A 23,706-nucleotide genomic window follows, 5' to 3' on the forward strand; every position below is an offset into this window, starting at 1 on the left:
GGAAGTTTTATGCCAGATTCCAGCCTCAACCACTGAAAGCCAGTTCCTTTCTCCATCCTTAATATCTCTTCATTTGAGCATCATCTCCCCGCAGGGTCACCGTAACTGTTCTCTCTTTGGTCCCTCTGCCTCCATTGTGGACACTGCAGATAGGCTGACTTTTTTCTTTTCTTTCTTTTTTTTTTTGCGGTATGCGGGCCTCTCACCGCTGCGGCCCCTCACGTTGTGGAGCACAGGCTCCAGATGCGCAGGCTCAGCGGCCATGGCTCACAGGCCCAGCCACTCCGCGGCATGTGGGATCTTCCCGTACCGGGGCACGAACCCGTGTCCCCTGCATCGGCAGGCGGACTCTCAACCACTGCGCCACCAGGGAAGCCCCTAGACTGACTTTTTGAAAACCAAATCTGAACCTGTTTCTTTCCTGCCCAGCTTCCTTCATGGACTCCCCATTGCCCTCAGGATAAAGTATGCCCTCCGTGCCAGGGCAGGACCGTCCCCCTGTGGCCTCCCCCAGCTTCCTCTGCTAATTTCATCATCTTTTGCTGCTTCTCCTTTAGGCCATACACCCTGGGCTTTGGCTGTACTGCAAGAGGAAAGGATTATTCTTTTTCCAAAATTAGTCTTGCTCTGCAGAGGGAATCACAGTTAAAGTAACAAGCTTCCCCTGTGTATTCTTAAGAGTTCAAGCAAGGATTGTTTGACCATCTCCTGGGAACACTGTTGAAAAGATTCTTATATTGGGTGGGAGGTTCATTCCAACCAGCCATTGCAACGGTTCTGCAAAACACAGCTAATTGCATAATGTAAAATGAACCCAGTTTTTCAACTTCGTTCAGCTCTCAGATTCTATTTGTTCTATTAAAGACCGTGTTGACTTTGGAGACTAATTTGGCAGTCTCACACTATAGCAACTTTACTCCTAAGTACACTCCCCAGAGAACTCTCATGTGCAAAGGAGAAATGTAGGATTTATAACGCAGAAAACTGCTAAGCTAAATGTCCATCTACAGGAGAGTGGACAAAATAAACTCCTACAAAGATTATGATGGAGGAGTGAAAATAAATAAACGAGAGCTACGTGTGGCAAATACAGATGAATCTCAAAAACGTAACATTAAGCATAAAAAGCACTTTGAAGAAGGATAAGGTAGAGTATGATGTCATAAATAATGTTATATATTGTTCCAGTCAGGGTCCCAGCAGGAAACAAAAGGCACACTTGGAATTCTAAAGAGAAGGAAAGGAAAGAATCATTTATAGAGGTGGCAGGTGTGATAGATTGTTTCATGGCCACAGATTCCTCCCATCCCATTATGTATTCTTCCTCTGCTGCTCCTTTCATCCAGATGCGGAATTAGTTTCCATCCCTTTTAATCTGGGCTGGTTTTGTGACTTGTTTGAACGAACGGATTATGGCAAAACTGACTTGGAGTGAATTCCAGAGGCCTTGCAATTTCTGCCTTCACCCTTTTGGAATGCTTCAGATATCATGAAAAGAAGCCCACACTAGCCTACTGGAGGCCTCATGGAGAGAAAGACCCAACCACCAGCCAACAGCCACCACCTGATACCTGAGTGAGACCAGCCGGGACCAGCCAGCCCCCAGGTGAACATCTGTTGGTTACTAATGTATCAGTGAGTCCAGCCATGACCGCTGCGAGCAGAAGAGCTTCCTAGCTGAGCCCTGCTCAGGTCGCCAGCCCACAGAATTATGAATTAAAAAGCTGGTTAATGTTTCAAGCCGGTAAGTTGTAGGGTGGTTTGTTATGGACATACAATCAACCTTGAAGAGTTAAGGAGCCAAGAAGTACTGAGGCCTCTAGGAACTACCAAGCCGGGAGTTTCCAAAGCAGTGCAGCAGCGTTTGCTACAGGAATGCAGTGGGGGAGCTGGAGTCTCATCAGGGGGGCCACCTCAGAACCCCAGAACGGCAGCAGAGATTGAGTTGGGGAGAAGTGAGTACTCCAATCTCTCTCTCTTCCTCCCCCCATTCTCCTTCCAGGCCCTCCTACTGGCTGAGCCTGGTCAGAAACCAGAAAGCAAGGGAGATCGGGAGATGCCATTTTTGGGGGTCAGCCCCCTCGGGCACAGAGAATGGATGTGGCTGGGACTGGGGGCAAACGGAGAATATACCAGGACGGGGTTGCTCCCAAACAGCAGACTGTAAGTACTGCTGTTCTCGTTTAAAGGAATGAGAAACCGCACATCAGGAGAGAGGTTATCTCTGGGCAAGGAGGGATTTCTACCTTGAAGAAAGTAGGGGGTGCTTTCATATATATATGTTTCCATATAGGCTCCACGTGCGAGGGAAGGAAAGGCATTTTAGGCAGGCTCACTGCACCTGACCCTCTGCCATGCCCTTTCACAGAAGCTGTATATAAACTAGGTGTGTAGAACCATCCCATGAGAGTGGGGTAAATTACCTCTTCTTCCCAGGTAAGAGGGTCAGAGGGTGAGAGCAACCCCTGGCCCTGTTGCTCGGCGCAAGGGCTGCCGAGTTTCAGATTTAAGTCCGTCCACCTCCAGCACCTTTGTCTGGATGAAAGACCCTCCCTGGTGTCATGGCAGGTACATACGTTTTGCCCATATCTCTCTGTTCCTTCTTCTCTGTTTCTCCCTTCTTTTTTTTTTACATCTTTATTGGAGTATAATTGCTTTACAATGGTGTGTTAGTTTCTGCTTTATAACAAAGTGAATCAGCTATACATATACATATATCCCCATATCTCCTCCCTCTTGTGTCTCCCTCCCTCCCACCCTCCCTATCCCACCCTTCTAGGTGGTCACAGAGCACCGAGCTGATCTCCCTGTGTTATGTGGCTGCTTCCCACTAGCTAGCTATTTTACGTTTGGTAGTGTATATATGTCCATGCCACTCTCTCACGTTGTCCCAGCTTACCTTTCCCTTCTTTTCTTTTCAGTTGGAGGAAGAGATAAAATGATCCCAGAATATTATTTGTCTAAAAGGAATGTTTAAGATAAAATAGGGTATGTGAGACCTGCCATTAATCGTTCCCACAGCACCTGGCCTAGGTGGGAGCTGGGATCTATGGTGATGGATAGGAATGTTTTTCGAATTCAGCTGTCAAAGCCCGGCACTCATCCCTGCCTCCTGGGTGGAAAATTTACAGTCTTCCTCTTTAGTGGCATCTTAAGACACACAGGCACTTTTGTTTCCATGGAGAGCCCACTCTTCCCTCTAAGGTAAATTGCCCGCTTGCCTACCCTTCCTCCCGTCTTTCCCTCTTTCTCTCTGTTTCTCCCTTTCCTTCTCTTTCTCCTTCATTTGCTCCCCAATCTCCTCTACCCTTTCCTCCTTCCACTGAGCTTCCTGCCAGCCACAGGGCGGAACGATAGCCTTTATTCTCCCCGCAGGGGAGGGCAGTGCGTGTCCTTCCCTGATGCTCCTGTAGAGAGGTTCTCAGAAGCCTCTGGGGCTGAGAAATTTCACCCTAGATCTTTGGATTGTTGTCTTCCTAAGAGGTTATTTTGCAAAGAGCTCAGAGCCGGGGAACAAGGCTGGCCCCAGGTCCCGGAAGGATGTTGCTGATGGCCCCAGGCATCTCACTTCATCTCTCAGTTTCTTCACTTGCAAAGTGAGACTCAGTCTCCCCAGAGACATCATGAAAAAATGCTGGTGAGGGTGGCAAATAGATTCCTTCCTGTTGGTCACCCAGGTCACTCAGCTGACACCTCTGCCTTTTGGCCCTGAAGTTTATTTATTAACAGCCTTCAAAGGGGGACAAGGGCCTCCTGGGGGTGGAGCCCTAAGAGGCCGAAAGCCATGGACTTGGGCAGATAGAGCAGGTGGGGCACTCTGGGGCTGCTTTTGTAGTTTCTGCGGAGTTTCAGAAATGCCAGTAACCATCAAGAGCTGTGCCTGGGTGTTTGGAATGGAAGAGGAAGATAAAGCTAGTCTCAGAGTGTGTGTCTCTTGCCTGTAAGGAGCTCTAAATATGTGCCTCTGAGCACACACATGAGCACACACATGAGCACACCTACATGTGTCTGTGTGCGTGTGTCTGAACGGATAGTGTGAAGGTGAGTCTGTGCATACACACGAGAGTCTGCGTGTATGTACGCATGCATAGTATGAACGTAGGTCTGTGTACACATAAACACCCCTACGTGTGCACATGGCAATGGCGTGTGTGTGTGTGTGCACGTGCACGCTCCCCATGGGTGGGCCTCAGGCAGTTTGATCAAGAGCCATCACTTATTTTGCATCTGGCTGGAGGGTCCAGTTACAGAATATGAATCCTTAACATATAGGAGAACGCTCAGATGCTCAGCTGAGTGGATGAGGTTGGTTTGGGAGGCTCGGTGCCCTAAACAGAAGCCCCTCTATCCCCACACTGCCTGCGTGGGAGTGAGGTCTTTGCCTGTGAGCAGATTTGTGTCCCTGTGGCCTCGTTTTGCTCTGGGATAGGACTTGGTGGCAGGGAACTCAAGCTCAGGTGTTCATGCATTTCCCGAATTTGTCTGATTTTAATCAGGATTTTGTTAGGAGTAACTGCATGTGTGTGTGTGTGCTTGGCTCCAGCTAAATATGTGGTAATGCTTCTTTCCTTTTATCCTTCCTACCCCGCGCCTTCCCTCTCCCTCTCCCTCCCACACATACTGTGCATCTTCTCTTTGCCAGGCCTTGTGCCATGGGCTAAGGATGCAAAGATGATTCAGAAATAGTCCCCATCGTGAGAAACAACCAGTGTATTTAGGGTAAAAGGTAAGCAAGCTGCAGTAACAGAACATAGCCGTGGAGGGGACACAGGGCATTCTGGGGGCACAGACGGGAGCCCCTAGTCTCTCAGGGACCCCATGAAAGGCTTCCAGGATACAGTGATGCTTGAACTAGATCTAGAAAGTGGAGGAATTCACCAGCTTTGTAAGAATAGCTGCTATTGTTTCCAGGAGATGGTACTTTGGGGCACAGGACAGAGTCATCTACTCATGTTTGGAGGACTCTAAGAGGTCATAGGGTCTTTGTTAAAAATGATTGGTCTGTGATACAACTTTGTACTAGAAAGATCATGAAATGGGATGGCAAGCAATGCAGGGCAAGCAAGGATTAGAAGACGAGCCCTCTTTACTTCTTCTATTTGCCAATTTAGTCTTCCGAAGGAGGAAGGAATGAGTGTGAACAAGAGAATGAGCACTTACTGAGCACCTACTGTGTGTCAGGCGCCTCTTGTCTCATTTTGTCCTCACCGACAGCTCTGTAGGTAGTAGGTTGGTTAACCCCATTGTACAGCTGGGGAGACTGAGACTCAGGTCTCAGACCAGGCAAAGAACAGGACTTTGAATCACAATCTCTATGGCTCAATTCCCAAGCCTGTGCCTCTTTCCAACAAACACCATTGCCTACAAGAATCTTCTATAGAGAACGTAGCACTGTGGCCAATAGACTTTTTGTCAAGGATCATAAACTTGGAATTCAGTATAAAGTCACTACTGTTCCTCCCCAAAAGAAAAACCCGAATGCCTGCCCCTTTTGAAAACACAGCATGTCTTGGTGGGATGGACTATTAATATACATTGTCATGACATCAGTAGCGCAGACTCTTTCTTTTGGGGAGCCAGGATGTTGCTGATTTGCATACTGCTTTGCATTCATTTGCATTTACTCTCCATATGCAAAATCAAATGCAGCTAATTAGTGCAACCTTGTTACAATGAGAAGCAAGCCCAGCCTTCTGTGCCAGGGCATATGGAGCCCAGAACTGGGACCCAAACCACCCAAAGCCAGTCACATCTTGGGTCAGACACACTGGAGTGTTGAGAGGGAGATGCACACCCTGAATGAAAAATAGGATGGCTGAGTACCATTATTTTTCAACTATTGTCCCTTTGAAGTAACTATGGCAGAGAGAGAGGGTGAGGAGAGAGAGAGAGAGAGACAGACAGAGATCAAAGGATGTGGCAGAATTTCCTCGGAGAAAGAGCACAGAATTTGGAGCCCAAAGGCCTCAGATGAAATTGGCATTGGAGTCTGGCTCTGCCACTTACAGCCTGGGTTACTTTGCACTTACAGCCTGTGTGGACTTGTAGGGATAAATGGGAATAAAATGGATGAGAATGTACTTTGCAAATGTTAAAGCGCAATATAGATGTCAGGGCTCCAGGCCAGACCACCTTGTGACAGAAGGCAGCACCAGGGTCAGCAGGGGACAGAGGCTCACAGTCTTGCAGGGTCCAGACCCCAAATATGATGGGAAACATATCTATGTCTGTGTCTCTATCTCTATCTCTAACCCTATCAGCTAGCATTTAATGAGCACACGAACCAAGCACTGTGTTAAGTACATCACAATCATTATTTCACTGAATGATTCCCATGAACACTCTGAGAGGTGTGTATTATTATGACCCCATTTACAGGTACCACCACGGCAAAAACGTGCGTGCCAAGCACACCAAGATAACTCTTGCCAAATGACTAGAACCTTCTCTCCCGAGCAGTGAGGGTGACATTCATGGTTTACACTGCCCTACCCCTACCCCCTTTTCTAGCCTCCATGCGGACTATGGTCTTTTTACTAAACAACTTCTTTCACATTTGCCTAGTTGGGACCATTTTGATTTGGTTTTGGCTTTTCTTCTATGTCCTCTGAGGACTCTTTTGTTTTTTTTCTCACCTGGTCATTTTGATTAGACTTGAGTATTTCAGCTCCATAGTCACATTTCATTACTTAGGACAGTCGCTGCAGAGAGCAGCTCCCATCGACCAAGGTAGATTGCATTATGGTTCACAAATTGGGATTTGTAAACCATAATGGAGGTGGGATTATACCCCATGAATATATAGGCTGGCCCTGTGGCTTTGCTCTGGCCAGTGACGTGTGAGTGGAAGTGATATGTGTTGCTACTAGGAAGAAGACAGCATGTGGTTTGTCATGTATTTCTTTCCCTTCTGACCTGATGCCCAACTATGTTCTAGATAGAATCTGCTCCACAACGGGGCCCTGGAATAGACACACCGTGGAACTTCTGGTGGGCAAGTCATGTGAATAAGAAGTAAATCTCTATTGTTGCAAGCCTTCGAGCCTTGGAAGATGATTTGGTTCAGGAGATAACAGCCTATCCTGATGGAAACATTCTCTTTCTATTGAATATTATGAGATTAGTGCTTGTATGAACTGACTAGTTATACTGTAGATAACTGGACACTTATCCCTATGATGTTGTCATCACTCAAAATATTTTGTACTTCCATTTTGAAAACTGCTTTAAAATTATAAAAGTACTACTGCTACTGACAACAGCTAATGCTTTACAAGCATTATCATATTTAATCTTGACAACAGCCCTGTGAGGTAGGTTCTCTTAACTTCCATTTTCCAGACAAGAGAAACACGATCTCAGAAATGCTCAGTAATGAGTCAAGATCACACAGTTAAGAGGAGGGTCAAGATTTAAATCTGCATTCTTCTCAGGTACAAACCCTAATGTCATTCTTTTCTACTCATACCTTCCCCACCAAAATGGATATTAACAAGCTGAGTCACACACCTGACTCATCAGAGATGATTACAGATATTTTGGCTGCTTATGAAAAATCAAAATAGTTATTAAGTAATGAAAATTACATTGGTCTTGATATTAGAAGCTACGGGGGGGGGGGTCGGTTTGTAGCTATTTCTTATAAGTGACCTTATTACGTGACCTTGGGCTAGATTTTTTTTCCTCTCTGCACCCTGGTATTTTCATCTGTAAAATGGAGCACTTTGCTTCAGACCACATGGTTCACGAATCTGAAGGATGGGGTCCTTCAACCCCCTAAAAATGTATGCAAAACATTGTGTGTATTTTTTTCTGGGTAGAGGATCCATAATATTCATCAGGTCCTGGAAAAGTTCTGTGACACCCTAAAGATGAGGAACTCGAATTCTCTCCTGTGTTGAGTATGACTTATCCCTTTCCCCAGGAGTGGGTATAGAAGCGAGGAGAATTCAGGCTGACTAAATCACATTTGAGTTGTATAAGTTGAGTGTCAGTTTTATCAAAGAATAACTGGAAGGCAAGCTGTATCAGTTTAGTAAAAATAATCATTAAAAAATGTTTCTGTCTCACATTCCTGTGGCTCCTTGCTGCTTACACTGCACAGAAGCTGTTCTTTTGTCTCCCTGGCCAGGGACTGTGTCATTAGTTGTGGCTATTGGTCATTTCCTGTCTCGCTCAGCCAAATAATCATGTTATTTTGACTGGGATGAGAATGGGTCCAGAGCTGTGAACTTAGTCTCACAGTAACTGGCAGATGCCTTTCCTGGAATGTGGGAGGAAAGGAAAACAGGGCAGGAAAATAACATTCATGGAGTGTCTACACTAACCAGACTCTCTGTTGGAAATTCATTCATTGTGATAAAGTCATGCATGTCTCTTTCCAGCCAATGTTTATTGGGTACCTATCATACCTTGGCCACTGTTCTAGGTTCTGGGGATATAAAAGTGAGCAATCAGACAAAAAAGGCCCCACATTCCTGGAATCTATATTCTGGTGGGAGAGATAAAATATATTAGTAAAAAAATTACTAAACTACATATGTTTCACATATGCTACTTCAGGACAGTATGGCAAGATGTCCTACGTAGTATGACCTCCATATTTCAGGTGAGGAAACTACGGATTAGAGACATGAACTAACTCAACCAGTGTCACATAACAGGTAAAAGGCATGACTTGAGCTTTCAAAGTTAGATTTTTCTGACTCCCAGATTGCTTTTCTCTCGGAAAGCAGTGGCCATGACCTAAAAGATTATCCTTTAGCTGTGAGCCTTTGAGTCAAATGTTCCTGAGGCTAATTCCATCCTGATGGAGATCTGAGTTTATATAGAGAAGGCTCACTCCCCTACCCTATTTGTACCCAGTTTGAAAAGTTCGGGGCCATAATTTATTCAAATCAGTTTCTTGCCCCTTCTATCTTTTACTTCTTCTTGGATTCTAATTACACACATGTTGGATCATGCTTGACATCATCTCACAGGTCTCTGAGTTTCTGTTTACTTTTCCTCAGTATTTTAAATCTCTGTTGCATGGATTGGAGAGTTTCTATTGATCTTTCTATTACATATTTGCTGGTTGTTTTCTTCATTCTTTATCTGCTCCTTCATTAATACCTTATTTTGAAATTTTGTCTGATAATTACAACATCCTTTCCCATGCAATGACATTTTGTATTGCCTGACTTTTTCTCCTGAGTAGGCATTCCTCTTTTCTGTTTCTTTGCACGTGTAGTAATTTTTGGTTGGAAACTGAACATTGTAGATAATACATAATAGTAAATCTGTATTATGTTGTCTTTTTCTGAGGATTATTGGATTTTTGTTATAGTAAGCACTCGACCTGCCTGGATTCAAAGGTATGTAGCACCTGATATTTTTGCTCTATTCTTATGGCTTCCCACTGCTGCTCTTTTAGTGTGGCTCTCTGGGGGTCTCCCAGGTGCCTGTGTAAGTTGGTTATTTGCCAAGAATTTGGGCAGCAATGGGACTCACACTTTCAGTAGTTATTTTTTCTTCTATGATTCTCCCCTACTTTCTAGTTTGTCTGCTAATCTCGGGTTCTATTTCCTGCCATGTCAAGCCCATAAAACTTTAGTTTTCTGCTACCCAAGCTGTGCAAAATTGGGCATACACGGAGTTAAAGAACAAAACAAAACACCCCAGAAAACCCACAGATCTCACCCGTTGCAGCTCTACCTTTAAAGACTAGGCTTCCTCCTGATCTCTTCACCCTTTTTCCTGGCCCCTCTGAATCTCTTCTGTAAATGCAGAGTTTAGTGTCAGGGATTTGGGCTGAGATTACACTCAGTATTTGCATCTCATTACTTCTGTGGTTCTCTCATTGCCAGGAATTCCTGTTTAAATTTTCACCTGCTTTCCTAGCCCTATATTCTGATCTCTGGCACCTTGGGTCACAGAGGCTTCGGGTTTTCACAGTTGTAGCCCTGAGGGTTGTGGAGCACCTATGGGTCAGAAATCCACAAATTCCCAATTCTTTCCCCTTACAGTTGTGTTTTTTCCAAAATTAAACTCTTCTCTGGCTTCTGCTTTTGGATGCTTTCCAAAGCCTTTAAATAGATTCTTTTTGTTGTTGTTGTTTGTTTGTTTTTAAATCAGGTTTTTATAATAGTCATCTACAGGAAGAATCATGTGACCATTCCATTCCTGTGCCATTTCTTCTAATTGGATTTGACTCTGGGAAAAATTTAAGATGTGCAGGCTGGGGTGAAGTGTTTGTCTAGTTCAGACATCTTACTAGGCTGAGTCCCTTCTTTGGACTTTGGTCTCATTTCATTTCTCTTTGTCTCCTGTGTAAGTCATAGAGGCTATGTCCCCAAGTAAAATGTAAGCTCTGGAGGTTAGGGCTCTATATGCAATTGAGCTGGAGTAGACAAAGAGGCAATAATGGGGCTTCCCCGGTGGCACAGTGGTTGAGAGTCCGCCTGCCGATGCAGGGGATACGGGTTCGTGCCCCGGTCTGGGAAGATCCCACATGCCGCGGAGCGGCTGGGCCCGTGAGCCATGGCCGCTGAGTCTGCGCGTCCGGAGCCTGTGCTCTGCGACGGGAGTGGCCACAACAGTGAGAGGCCTGCATACCGCAAAAAAAAAAAAAAAAAAAAAAAAAAAAAAGAGGCAATAATGATCGTAATCCTTGCCTGCAAGGAGAAGTCAGTCTTACTGGGGCGATGTGTAGATGAGCCTGGAGGAACTTTGATAGTTCAATGCTGAGTAACATGTTGACCATTGTGCTATAGAAGTTCAGGTGCCATTTGCTTTGCAAAACATTGATTTAGAGATGCAAGTTTGAACATAATAGAAAACACCTGTGTGATTTCTATTGCACACTCAAGTTTATTCAACTCTGTCACTCTCCTCTTTTGAATCTATGATTGGAATGTATTGTTTTTGCCTATCCAGTACCTACCCTACCTTCTGGTCCAATATCCCAATTTTTCCTTGGGGGACCATCCTGGAATCATCCACAGGAGTGGTGACTGAGTGAGGTGGGCACGTATACAGGCTAATTAGAATATCCCCTCCTCTGACTACAATGATTAAAGAATGGAATGTGATCCACGTTGGTCCACTGTGATTCATTCCCTAGACTTTTGTTAGAAACTTAGGGAAAAAGATGTCCGTCATCTGGAATTGATGAGAAGATAGAATATAATCTTTACTAACTTTGCACTACTAATAACTGCAGATAAAAATAAAAAATAAAATAAAAATGTGGACCTGGCCATTTGTCCTTTCAATCCTATTTGTGGAGCTATGGAAGCCACCTTGACATCTCTTAGGAAGAGTCTGCTTCAGAGAAAGCAACACAAGAGAAATTAGACGTGAGAGATGAGATAAGGCATTCATTTGGCCTCCTGAAAGTAGATATGTCTGACCTTTTTTATACCTGAAGTTTATACCTAAAGTTTTTAGTTACCTGAGCCCATAAATTCCTTTTATGCTTATGCCAATTTGAGTTGAGTTTCTGTCACTTATAACCCAAGGAGCCCTGACTAAATAATAATAATTTGTTGTCACTTTAAGCCTCTACTAGGTAAGATTAGAACTGATGGGCTTCATGATTACAGTGGGTTGAATAGTGTCCCCTTAAAATTTATGTCAGCCTGGACCCTCAGAATGTGAGCTTATTTTGAAATAGGGTCTTTGCAGATGTAATTCGTTGAGGTCTCTAAATCCAATGGCTGCTGTCCTTACAGGAAGAGGTGAGAACACACAGAGACACAGAATAGATGAAGATGGAAACAGAGATTGGAGTGGTGCACCTATAAAGACAAGGAAGTGAAGGATTGCCAGGAGCCATCAGAACTTGGAAGAGGCAAGGACGGATCCTCCACTAGACCCTCCAAAGGGAGCAGGGCCCTGCCAACACCTTGACTTCAGACTTCTGGACTCCAGACTGTGATGGTATACATTTCTGTTATTTTAAGCCACTCTATGTGTAGTAATTTGTTATGACCATCCTAGGAAATTAATGCAATGATCTAACTCCTACTTATTTTTCCAACCTCATTGTAGAGACAGCAGATAATAGTACAGACCCTGAAATTGGGCCTTCTGGATTCTACTTTTGGCATTTTCACTTTAATCTTTCTGAGTCTCAGTTTTCTAAGGGAGCTAATGACAGTAATAATTCACTTCTTAAGTTTGTTGCGAGAATAAAATGAGTCATTTAAAGGCATTTAAAACAGCTTTTGACACAAATGATACACTCAGTAAATGATGGTTGTTGTTATTATTATTATTTTGTATTTGCATTACCATCCCCACTGTCTCCTGCGAAGTTCCCACAAGCGCTGCTTATTCCAACTATAGGAAACTATTTGTACTTCCGCAAATGAAACTAAGGCCAGGAGAGTTTAAGGAACTTCTTGCCCATGATCGAACAGCTCCTGCGTGTCAGATTTGGAATTCAAATCCTGGTCGGCCTGCGTCCATGCCAGGCGCTATGGGTCATTCCAGAGCAAGAGTAGTGAGTGACACAGAAGGACCCCCTGTATCTCCCTCTCTTTCCCTTTATCCTGAGCCCTCTCCTCTAGCTCTGTTAAGGCTTTTGATACCATTCAGTTATCAGATTGTTGTCTTGGATGACGGTGTGTGCTCTGAAAGGAATTGTGACTCTTTCTGAGACTGACTGGAGTTCTCTTCTCGAGGATAATAGGCCCCTCTTCCTGTCTCTAAAATCATTAAATAGCTTTGTTTTTTGGAGGTTGGGGGGAACTTAGAAATCTCATTACTCCCATTTGTGATATTTGCAATCAGTAAAGACATGGCCTAAAAGCACATTTTATATGCTCAGAAAGAGACAGACTGGGAAGGAAGCCTCGTAAACCTGAAGCAGATATTTCTGATAAAAGCGTGCAGAAAACACACTCTTATTTACCTCCATGTTCTGCAAACTTTGCCATGGAAACGTTGTATTGATTCTGTCTCCGTCTCTGTCAACATGGTTACCCTTTGGGTCAATACATCCTGATTATCTATTGCAGGACAGTTTGGAATGAAGAAATGAGTTTTTGATGTTTCTATCCAAGAAGTTTTCTTTGTGTTAAGGTAATTTTTTTGACACTCTGCCAAAACCCCAGAGAGGAGTTACCAGCATCTCTCTCTCTCTCTCTCCACACACACACACACACACACACACACACACGCTGATCTATTTATCTGTCTATCTATGCTGATATCTATATTTATCTGTTTATAGATAAATATACTTATTTATCTATAGATAAGTATCAGAATATATAGAGATATAGATACAGATGTGCATACGTATACAAATATATAAATAAATTATATAAATATAAATTACATTATATAAATGAACATACATATTCATATAGATAAATGTACCTATAATATTTAAATATTTAAGTATAATTTGTATATATATTAAAGCTCCCATCTCTCATCATAGGTGTTTTCCTTCATGCCTTCCTTCTGCCTGGCTCTCTCCTCTATGTCTCTGTTTCTCTTCACGTGTCTCCATGGCTCTTGCAGTTTACCCAGTTCTCTCGTCTGCATTTCTCCATTTTTATCTCAGCCCTCTTTATCTCTCAATAAAACTGCCATTGTCTATCTGTCATGAGAAAATAATTTTTTCCCCTAAGTCTGGGAAGAATTGCCAATCCCATTAGCTTTCCCTCCTTCCTAAGTTGTTATGTGTGTATCAAGAAGTCGTTTTTATTTTTTCTCTCCTCCTGCCCATTGCCCATCCTGTTACATCAAGTTTTATTCCATAAGACTCTAGAGCAAGGGCAGCAAACATTTCCTGTAAAGGACCAGATTGTACTCATCTTAGACTTTGCCAGTCATATAGTCTCTGTCACTGTTACTGGTCTTGCCACTGTTGCGTGCAAGACCATGTGTAAATGGACAGTGTGTACAACTTTGTTTACAAAGATAAAGTAGTTTGCCAACCCCTATTCTAGAATACCCCCTGTGGGAGATGGGGCACCTCCTGATGCAGTTCTGATTTTCTTCCTTGCTCTCACCCTTTTGGTGTGGTTGCCCAAGATTACACAGAAAGAGCGGAGCCAGGATTGGAACGGACTGCCTGAATCCCAGCTTATGCTTATTTCCACTTCACCACACTTTTCTGAAGAATACAATTGTGATCTGCTGAGGCAGAGAGTGTAAGCCCTTCTCCTTTGTCAAAAACCTTTAATGGTTCCTCATTGCCCACTTGAGAAGGAGTCGTTCCCTAAGCCTGGCATCCAAGTCCACCAAAGCAGGAATCCATCGTCCTCCTTTGAGTGTCTGGCCCATTGTGCTTTACCTAAAATCTCTGCTGCATCCATCCATATTTGCTCACTCACTCTCCTCCTAGCATCTCAGGTACATTTCCATTGCTGTTCCCAGCTCTGTATGGCTCCCCTCAATGGAACTCTTTTTTATTTTCCTGCCCACTTATATGTCTTTCTCTTTCCTGATGTCTGTGCATCAGTCCAGGAAAAGATGCTAATGGTCCCCAATGAGTCATACAACCACCACTGGGCAAGTCTTTATTGCAATGGGATTGGTTTTTGTGATGGGGCTCCTTGTACACTCCTGAGCCTGGGGATTGGGGTGGGCTACTCTGATTGAAGTTATATTAGGACCATTTGCAACAGAGGAGGGGAAGGTCCTCCAAGATTGCAGAGGTCTTGGGCAGACAAAAGCAGTGTATATCCACTACACAGATGCCTATAAGTGTTCTTAAGACATAGCTTTGTTTGTGCCACTTCCCTGCTGCAAGAAATAAAAGGGATCAATGCTTCAGCATGGCTATCAAGGTCTGGGGTCATGAGGCTCCAGCATTGTGGATGTCGGACCTTCCTGGAAGAGCTGGTTGAGTCACTGAGTACTTGAGGCCAAGGTCCTTGTACTCCCAAACACTGTCTTTACACGACTATCAAACTGGACTTTCTAAAAAGCACCAGTCATGTTCCAGCTTCCTTCTTATTTGTTTCTGATATTCTCTCTTTCTGGAATGATCTCTTCTCACTCCTCTGAACCCTCATGGAAGAAGTGCTTTACTTAAGATGCATTCTGATCATCTTCTGAAATCTTTCCTCATGTCCCTCTGCTTGAATCTTCACAGCCTCTAATTTATGTTGATCTTTATTTTGTGCAATTTTATCCTCTCCTCTAGGATAACACTGAGTAAGCTGAGTGCAGGGGTGCCTTTTTCTGATATATTTTTGTATCCTCTCTTGTTCATAGAATGCTCCTTTCACATAGAAGACACAGTTAGTATTTGCTGGATTGAGCTTAATTGAACCGAAATGAACATTCTACAGTCTGTCATTCATTTAGTATTTACATTTGTCAACTTCTATTGTTAATCACTTATTTAGGCATATTCTTCTAAGTTGTATCACCATTGCCTAGGTCATCAAAAGATGTATTATTCAATGGGCTAAGTGTTGATTGCACGTCTGCTGTGTGCCAGGCACCATGTTAATTGCTGTGACCACAGCAGAGAACACGGCAGGTCTGGTCGCTGCCTCTGTAGAGCTTCTATTCTGGAGTTAGACAATAAAATGTGTACCTATGGAACCAGGTGCTGAGTGCTAAGATGCCAGAGAATATGAGTGGGTTTGGAAGAAGGGTCGCTTCATCCACGTGTGTAAGGTGAATGACTTAGCAAAGTAACAGGTGAAAAATAACCATGTCCTTTCTTGGTTAGATCAGGTATCCCTTCTCCAGTGTATGCTGAACCCACAGAGGGCTAAGCCCCTCTTCTATTCTGCTGGGTTTCCATGGCGCTCCCTTTTCTTCTTTCTCAGAGCATTTAACACATTATATTGAAATCTGCTCTTTAAAGTCTGGCTTACAGAAAACAGATTGCATCTCACTCAACCGGTCCGTCTCTGAGTGTCTAGCAGTATGCTTGCCACGTGGTGCATAAGAAGCATCTGTTTAATGCAAAACTAAGCTAACCAAGGTGAGCCTGAGTTGGGTTGGGAGAAACAAGAGGTTTATCTGAAAGGTGCACAGACAGTGGTCCCCTTGTGGCCTGCATAAGGCACTCAAACTGTTCATAACGGCTCCTTGTTACAGAAGGAGGGCGGAAGGCGCCAGGTTACAGGGACAAAGGCTGATGTTCTGATGTTGTTTGAAGCAAGATAATCTCCCAGCTTCAAATAGGGAAGCCTATGAGCCTCTGTGCTAGACATGAGGACAAGTGACCTTGACATATAACTGCTGGTTGAGAGATGCAGTTATTATCTTCCACCAGGAGGTTACTGGAAAGTACACCTCCCTCCTAATTCTGAAAGCCAGGGCCGTGGCCTTGTCTCAGGCTCTGTCTTGTTTTGAAGAAGTCTGTGCTTTGGCACGTGCATCTGTTTTCCTTCTTTAGAAACAAAAATAGACTTAGTCCTTGGGTAAACTGTACTTTCTGGTGGGGGAGGGGTGCCGAAGTGGCATCAGCAAACGTTGAAAATGAACACTGGACCAGCAGATGCTCTTGGGCATCGTCAGAGCCACCCCATGCAGTGGGAAGGAGTAGAAGAGAGTTGTGGTAGTTATCCACTGTCGCCAGTGATGTGATAACTTCCCCCTGTTATCACTGTTCACAGTTCACATTCACTGTGCCCTAACTATGTGCCAGGCACCGTGTCAGTCACTTTACATGGACATTCTCATTTGTTCCAGAAAACAACCTCATGCAGTAGGGACTACCAGTATCCCCGCTTTGCAGACAGGAAACTGCAGCGTGGAATAAATGACCGAGCACTGTTCTGTTTCAAGCAGCCTGCTAATGGGCACATAAAGCTCGCGCAATCCTCCCAACAGCTCCCCGAAGTAGGTCCCGGCATCATCCCTCTTCTACCCGTTATCCATGAGATAACTGAGACCCTGAGAGGTGAAGTCATTCACTCAGGGTGAAGCAGTGAATGGAGTTGGAGTTGGAACCATGTTTGCTTGTGTTAGGGACCCACTGAACCCCTCACTTTATTTCATAGGACAAATCTGCCTCTTCTGCCAGATATGTGTTTGCAGGTGACAAGCAGCTTGGGGAGTGTCTGGGGTCCTAAGAGTAACCAGGACATCTGAAGTTCAGAGACCTGAGTTTTTGGGGTTATTTTTTTGTTTTTTTAATAAAAAAATAATAGCACTCATTAACTTTGTGTCCCTATATTCAGGGACGTGGCCCAGATTGTTTTAAATTCTAGCAACTCCTCTATGATATGGTAGCCATTACCCCTGTTTTACAGTATGGGAATTGAGACTTTGGAAGGCTAAGCCACCTGCCCAATGTTACTGAGCTACTCAGTGATGAGAGAGGGCTCTGAATCTGGCTCTACCTAAGCCAGCGTGAGCTCTACCATGAGCACTTTCCCCTGGCTTTCAAGTCTATACCCATTACTCCCATTTGATATGAAAAACCACAGGGCAAAAATCTCTAGGAAGATAAAATTCCATCTGGAAAGGTTAAATCTTTTCATACAATCCAAACAGTTAGCCATATTAAATGTTTATAGTCAAGACTACTGCCTAGAGTATCATTCTTGAAGGGCTGGCTTCATGTGTATCCAGCCAGGGGATGTCATACAGGGCCCTGTGCTCAGCCGAGCTCCATGCTTGGTGTAATGTGCTTCCATTGCCATCTTGAAATTCTCAATCATTTTATCTTTGATCTTGAATTTTATAAGTGAAGTGTGGAGGGCAAGGGAACATGTAACTGACAAGAGGAGACAGGCACAGTATCGTATCTGTGGTTTAGCGCCACTCCATTCACACATAGTGTTTGCCATGCCCCATGATTCTGGAGGAAACTTAGAAAAATATTCACATTTAAGTTAATAGGTGTGGGTTCAAGTTGCTGCTCCATTCCTTTTAACTGTGAGACCTTGGATGTCTGTTAAAGTACCTCTCACTTGGAACATTTTCCATCTGGTTCTTCATCTTCTAATCTGCCTGGACTAATCAGCTCAAATGTGTCTCCTCCCTGACGCTACTTGAGAAAACTGAGTATAGAGAATTCAGGTATATCCTTCAGGGTCCCACAGTTTAATCTTGGATTCACACCTACCCATTATGCTATACTGTTATAGTTTCTCAAACATGCCATTCTTTCTCCCGCCTCAGGACCTTTGCACATGCTGTGACTTAGATAAACTCTTCACCACACTCTCAAGCTGGCCTCACAAGGCTGCCTCCTTCTGATCCTTCAGTCCTCAACTTCATTTCCCTCCTGCTTGAGGAGTGCTTCCTTGACCTCCAGTTTTCAGGTTGCCTTATGGCTCTTCTCTCCCAAAGCACCTTCCTCTCCTTCCTTCATGGTGCTGATCACAACTCTTAATTCTGTATTAATTCCTTCATTTGTTTTTTAATTCCTTCATTTGTCTTAATTTGTTAATTAATTCCTTCATTTGTCTTCTTCCCTCTATAAACTCTAACAAGAACAGGGAAAATTATGGTTTCATAACTAGACCTTAACCATTACCTGACCCATGTCAGGTACATAGTGGGTACACAGTAAATCTTTTTTGGGGGGTATAGGATTAAACAAATTAAAGAGAAGTTATGAGCCAAGGGAGAGAAGGAGGAGAGAGCTGGAGAATGTAGAAATGCTTATTCTCTCCGTGGAATTTGGTGATGGAGTCATGTGTGGCTGACTTTCAGAGGATATGGGAGCAAGGTACCTGGGCACATTTGTGAGGCTGTTGTGTGCTTTATGGCTTGGCCATCTCTGCAGGCACAGTTTCCTAAGGATGCTGCCGGGGCTGGAAAAGGGATTTCTGGTGAGCACAGCCCTCCCTGTAGTGTGCAGCTGCTGTGGAGGCCGGGGTCCAGCTGGAGCTTGTTGGAGGTCTGGCAGGTGGAGCAGCCTGCAGCGGTTTTCTTGCCTAGGCACTGACAGCATTCTGACTTCAAAGCTGGAACACACTGACCGAGAACACTGTGACCTTTGGCACAATTCCTTCCCTTTCCCTCCCCTGCTCCTGAGCGGGGAGGAGGGAGCCTAGCTCCCTTGCAAGGGCTCGCACCAGCCTGGAGAGCAGGTTTTCCTTAGATCCAGAGACTAGGGGAAAGGAGAGGCAGAGGAGGGCCAGTGGCAGCTGCTTTTTTTTTTTTTTTTTTTTTTTACATCTTTATTGGAGTATAATTGATTTATAATGAGCATCAGGGTAGCCAGATTGGATTCCACCATATTTGGAATTTGGTATTTTGGTAAATTGTGCATTGTCTTGAGAGGCTTTCTCTCCCTAGGCTCCAGCTATGAGTGGGACCTGCTCATGGGAGTATCTGCCTAGATTCTGGAACAATTAAAGAGTGGAGCCACCTCCCACCTACCGGTCCTTGTCATCCAGCTCCTCACGTGCCATCTGGTAATGGATGAATCAAATTGGATCTGACTTAGCTGATGGCTATTAAGGGCTCATTGAACCTCAGTTTTCTCATCTTTGAAATGGAGATAATAATAACTTTCCTAGGGCTATTATGAAGACTGAAGCTAATATGCATAAAATGCCCAGCACAATGTTTGGCATGAAGCAGCAGGCAGTCAATAAATAATAATAGCTGCCCTCACCTCATAGAGTCATCATAGTTATCCTAGGCTACCTTTTCACTCTGGGAAATAGGGAACCTTATTGACATAACAACTTCTTAGCGGAGAAAACTGAGACTGGGAGGCTATCAAATGACTGTCTCACAACCACACTGCTAATACATGTTAAAATGGGGCCATCCATCCAGATCGGTCACACTCCATCTTGGGGCTTTCTCTCTCTCTTCTTCTTCTTCTTTTTTTTTTTTTCCTTTGGCCTTGGCTTACTTCCCTGAGCAATAGAAGTAGAATATGGTTTACGTTGTTGACATCTGCAGAAGGCTTATAATTCTCACTATCACTACTACTATCAAAAACAAACAGAGAGAGAGAGCTGCCAGCATTTGTAGAGGACTTGATAATTTGTGGGATACTTTCACCTACATTGTCTTTTTAGGGAATCCACGATCCTGCTTTTGTAGATGGAAAGAGTCTAGAAAGTACTGAGACAGTGACTTCCTGGGGATACATTCCTCCAAGCTAAGGCCTTATTTGCATGTGCCACAAGGAGTAATCAGCTAATTCCTGGGACATATACTTATGCGACCTGCTTTAATCTCAACTCTGCCATTTATGGGCTACCTGACCTCAACCATTCTGTGTCTTTTTCTTCATCTATAAGATGGGGATAATTAAAACAATATGAGACAACATACAGAAACCACTATCATGGAAGCTGGCACTCATGAGAACTCAATAAATAGTAGACACTATTGTTAGGCTGAGAAACACCCCTGTTCTTTTCTTACACTTCTGTTTTTGCAGCAACTGGGCAAAATCAAACTTAAAAATATTAAGTTGGAGGATACCAAAGAAACCTATGAGCACTGGGGGAATTGGGCAGAAAACCCCAGTGTTCTAGGATAACCAGAAAAAGCAGTGACCAAGGGGGTGGCTTTGGTTCAGGACCAAGGACAGCTCCAACTTGCTCCCTCCCCTCTATGGGGACACTCCATGTCTATAGCGTCTGTGGAAGAAGTCTTCTACTTCAGGGCTTCCCTATTCGGTACTTGTCACAGTCTCACAATCTCTCTGCCTTTGCCCATGCCATTCCTCCTCTTCCTCTCTTATCATGAACTATTTCTAACATAGCAAGACGCACGGGGAATAGAATGGTCACCCTTGCACCTATCACTCCAATTTAACACATGTTGGCATTTGCCACAGTTGCCTCTGATGTTTTGTATTGTTTTTGTAAATGACACTTGGTAGAGGCCACTGAAGTTCCCTTTGTGGCCCTCTCCCCGCCCCCATCACATGCCTCTCCTTCCTGCCCAGAGGTGACTGCTGTTCTAAGGCTGGTGTGCAGCCTTCCGTGTCTTCCTTCTACCACCACCAGCTTCCTTCCACTCATCTGAGTCCTCCACACTTTTAAGATCCAGGTTAAAGCCCCTACTCCCCAGTTCATGATGACCTTTCTTTTTATTTTATTTTATTTTTTTATGCGGTACGCGGGCCTCTCACTGTTGTGGGCTCTCCCGTTGTGGAGCACAGGCTCCGGACGCAGGCTCAGCGGCCATGGCTCATGGGCCCAGCCACTCCGCGGCATGTGGCATCTTCCCGGACTGGGGCACGAACCCGTGTCCCCTACATCGGCAGGTGGACTCTCAACCACTGCGCCACCAGGGAAGCCCCATGATGGCCTTTCTTGCAGAGCATTTTGGAGGGTTTTCGAGGATTTCTCTTTTATCCTTTTAATCAGCTATCAAACATGTGCTGAACAGGCCCTGTTTGGAGGCAGCGCTCTTTTACTTGCTGGAGTGACGAAAATGAATTCCACATGGCCCCTGCCTCTGAGAACTCACAGAACATGGCACGTGGCTTAATAGCATCTGGCAGTGAGAGAGGAAGCCTGTTGGGAGAGGGGCCCACCTTCGGAAGTCGGCCACAGCTCCCACACAGGAATCAGATCTCACACAAACCCTCGAGACCTTGAGGCCAGAAGACTGGAAGCAGTATGAGAATAGGAAGCAAGGTATAAGTTCCTGTGACCTGTCAGGCCTTGTGTGGGGCAATTTAAACATATCATCTCATTTCATGTTCCACAAATTAGGGAAATGAGTGTCACTCCCTTCCAAGGCCTGGAGAGCCACCAAACCTGGTCAGAAGTGCAGCTCATATTTGAGTTAGGGCTTTCTAATGTCAATGTCTGTATTTATCTGGCTTCCTCTTTCGACTATGAACAACTTGAGACAGAGATGGAACCCAATTCATCTCTGGTTCCCGGGCCCAGCGCTGTCCCTTAGCAGATATTTCATTCATGCAAAGTTATATTGTGATCGATCTCTGGGGTACAAAGGAAACAAGGACATGGGGGTCCTGCCCTCGAGGAGTTTACCATCTAGAAAACAGGCAGGCTTTGGTAACCATGCAGGAGAGTAGTGTGCAAATGTCAGTCACATAGCATGGGATTACCACTCTCAGTGAGAGACGGCACTGTATTTTCTTGGTTGGCCTTGCCTTTTAAAAACACGAGACCAAAGCACCTCGGGACACAGCGTTCCTGGGGACTCCCGCATTGCACAGTCAGGCCAGCTCTGTTTTCGCAAGGTCTAACACACCTGGCTCCACCCCTGGCTTCTCCGTCTGCCCTTTGTTCTGTCACCCTTCCGACTTTGGGCGCAAACTTGCCATGTGGGTTCTCTGCTCTCTCGTCTCCCTTTGGCATCTCTTGCTGTCTTTTTAAATTTTTTATTTAGTTTTATTTTCTTTTTTTTTTTTGCGGTACATGGGCCTCTCACTCTTGTGGCCTCTCCCGTTGTGGAGCACAGGCTCCAGATGCGCAGGCTCAGCGGCCATGGCTCACGGGCCCAGCCGCTCTGCGGCATGTGGGATCTTCCCGGACCGGGGCACGAACCCGTGTCCCCTGCATCGGCAGGCGGACTCTCAACCACTGCGCCACCAGGGAAGCCCTCTCTTGCTGTCTTGATGAACATCTGCTCCAACCTGTGATGCCCTATCAGCTGAACCAAACCCCACCCACCCTGGTTCTCCTTTCTCCTTCCGTTCACTACCTCCAAGGTCAGAAGGATGTGGCTTCAGATGTAAGCTACAACCTAATGCCCCTTCCAGGACCCATGTCTTCTCTAAAACAGAGTCTAGGGCAGGGGCTCTTAACCTCTGGGTGGCATGAGCAACCTTGGCAGATTGGTGAAGCCTATGACCCCTCCTCATAAAAAACTAGTTATACGGAGATATAGTTATCAGTCGATAGATAACTATATTTGTTACCATTACTGAGCATCAAACACATATTAAAAGAACAGACATGGGCTTCCCTGGTGGCACAGTGGTTGAGAGTCTGCCTGCCAATGCAGGGGACACGGGTTTGTGCCCCGGTCCGGGAAGATCCCACATGCTGTGAAGCGGCTGGGCCCGTGGGCCATGGCCGCTGAGCCTGCGTGTCCGGAGCCTGTGCTCCGCAACGGGAGAGGCCGCAACAGTGAGAGGCCCGCGTACCGCAAAAAAAAAAAAAAAAAAAAAAAAACCACCAGACATCTATTTTCTCACAGTTTCTGTGGGTCAGGAATCTGGGCGTGGCTTAGCTGGGTCTTCTGGTTCAGGATCTCTCATGAGGCTGCATCCAGGTGTTGGCCAGGGTCACAGTAATCTTGAGATTAACTGGGGACGGATCTGCTTCCCAAGCTCACTCACGCGGTTGTTGGCAGGATTTGGTTCCTCATGGGAGGTTGAACTGATGGCTTTAGTTCCTCTCTGTTGACCAGAGGTGACCCTTACTTCCTCTCTCTGTAGAGCAACTCACAGCATGGCAGCTGCTGCATGAGAATGAGTGAGAAGAAGTAGGATTAAGATGGAGGCCACCATCTTTTATAACCTCATCTTGTAAGTGGCATCCCATCACTCTCGCCATACTCTGTTCATTAGAAGCAAGTAACTAGTTTCAGTTCACACTCATGGGAGAGGATTATCAGCATGTGACTACCAGGAGATGGGATCTTAAAGGATCATCCTAGAGGCCTGGCTACACAAGTACAGTATGCATTTATTTATGAAGGTGTTAAATAAGATCTGAGAGGTCCAATAACTAAGGTGACTTTGAAGTAGACATGAGTACAGGCACACCTTAGAGATATTGCAGGTTTGGTTCCAGACAACTGCAATAAAGCTAATATCACAATAAAGTGAAG

The sequence above is a fragment of the Mesoplodon densirostris genome, chromosome 13 (assembly GCF_025265405.1).
Source record: "Mesoplodon densirostris isolate mMesDen1 chromosome 13, mMesDen1 primary haplotype, whole genome shotgun sequence".
Taxonomy (NCBI): Eukaryota; Metazoa; Chordata; class Mammalia; order Artiodactyla; family Ziphiidae; genus Mesoplodon; species Mesoplodon densirostris.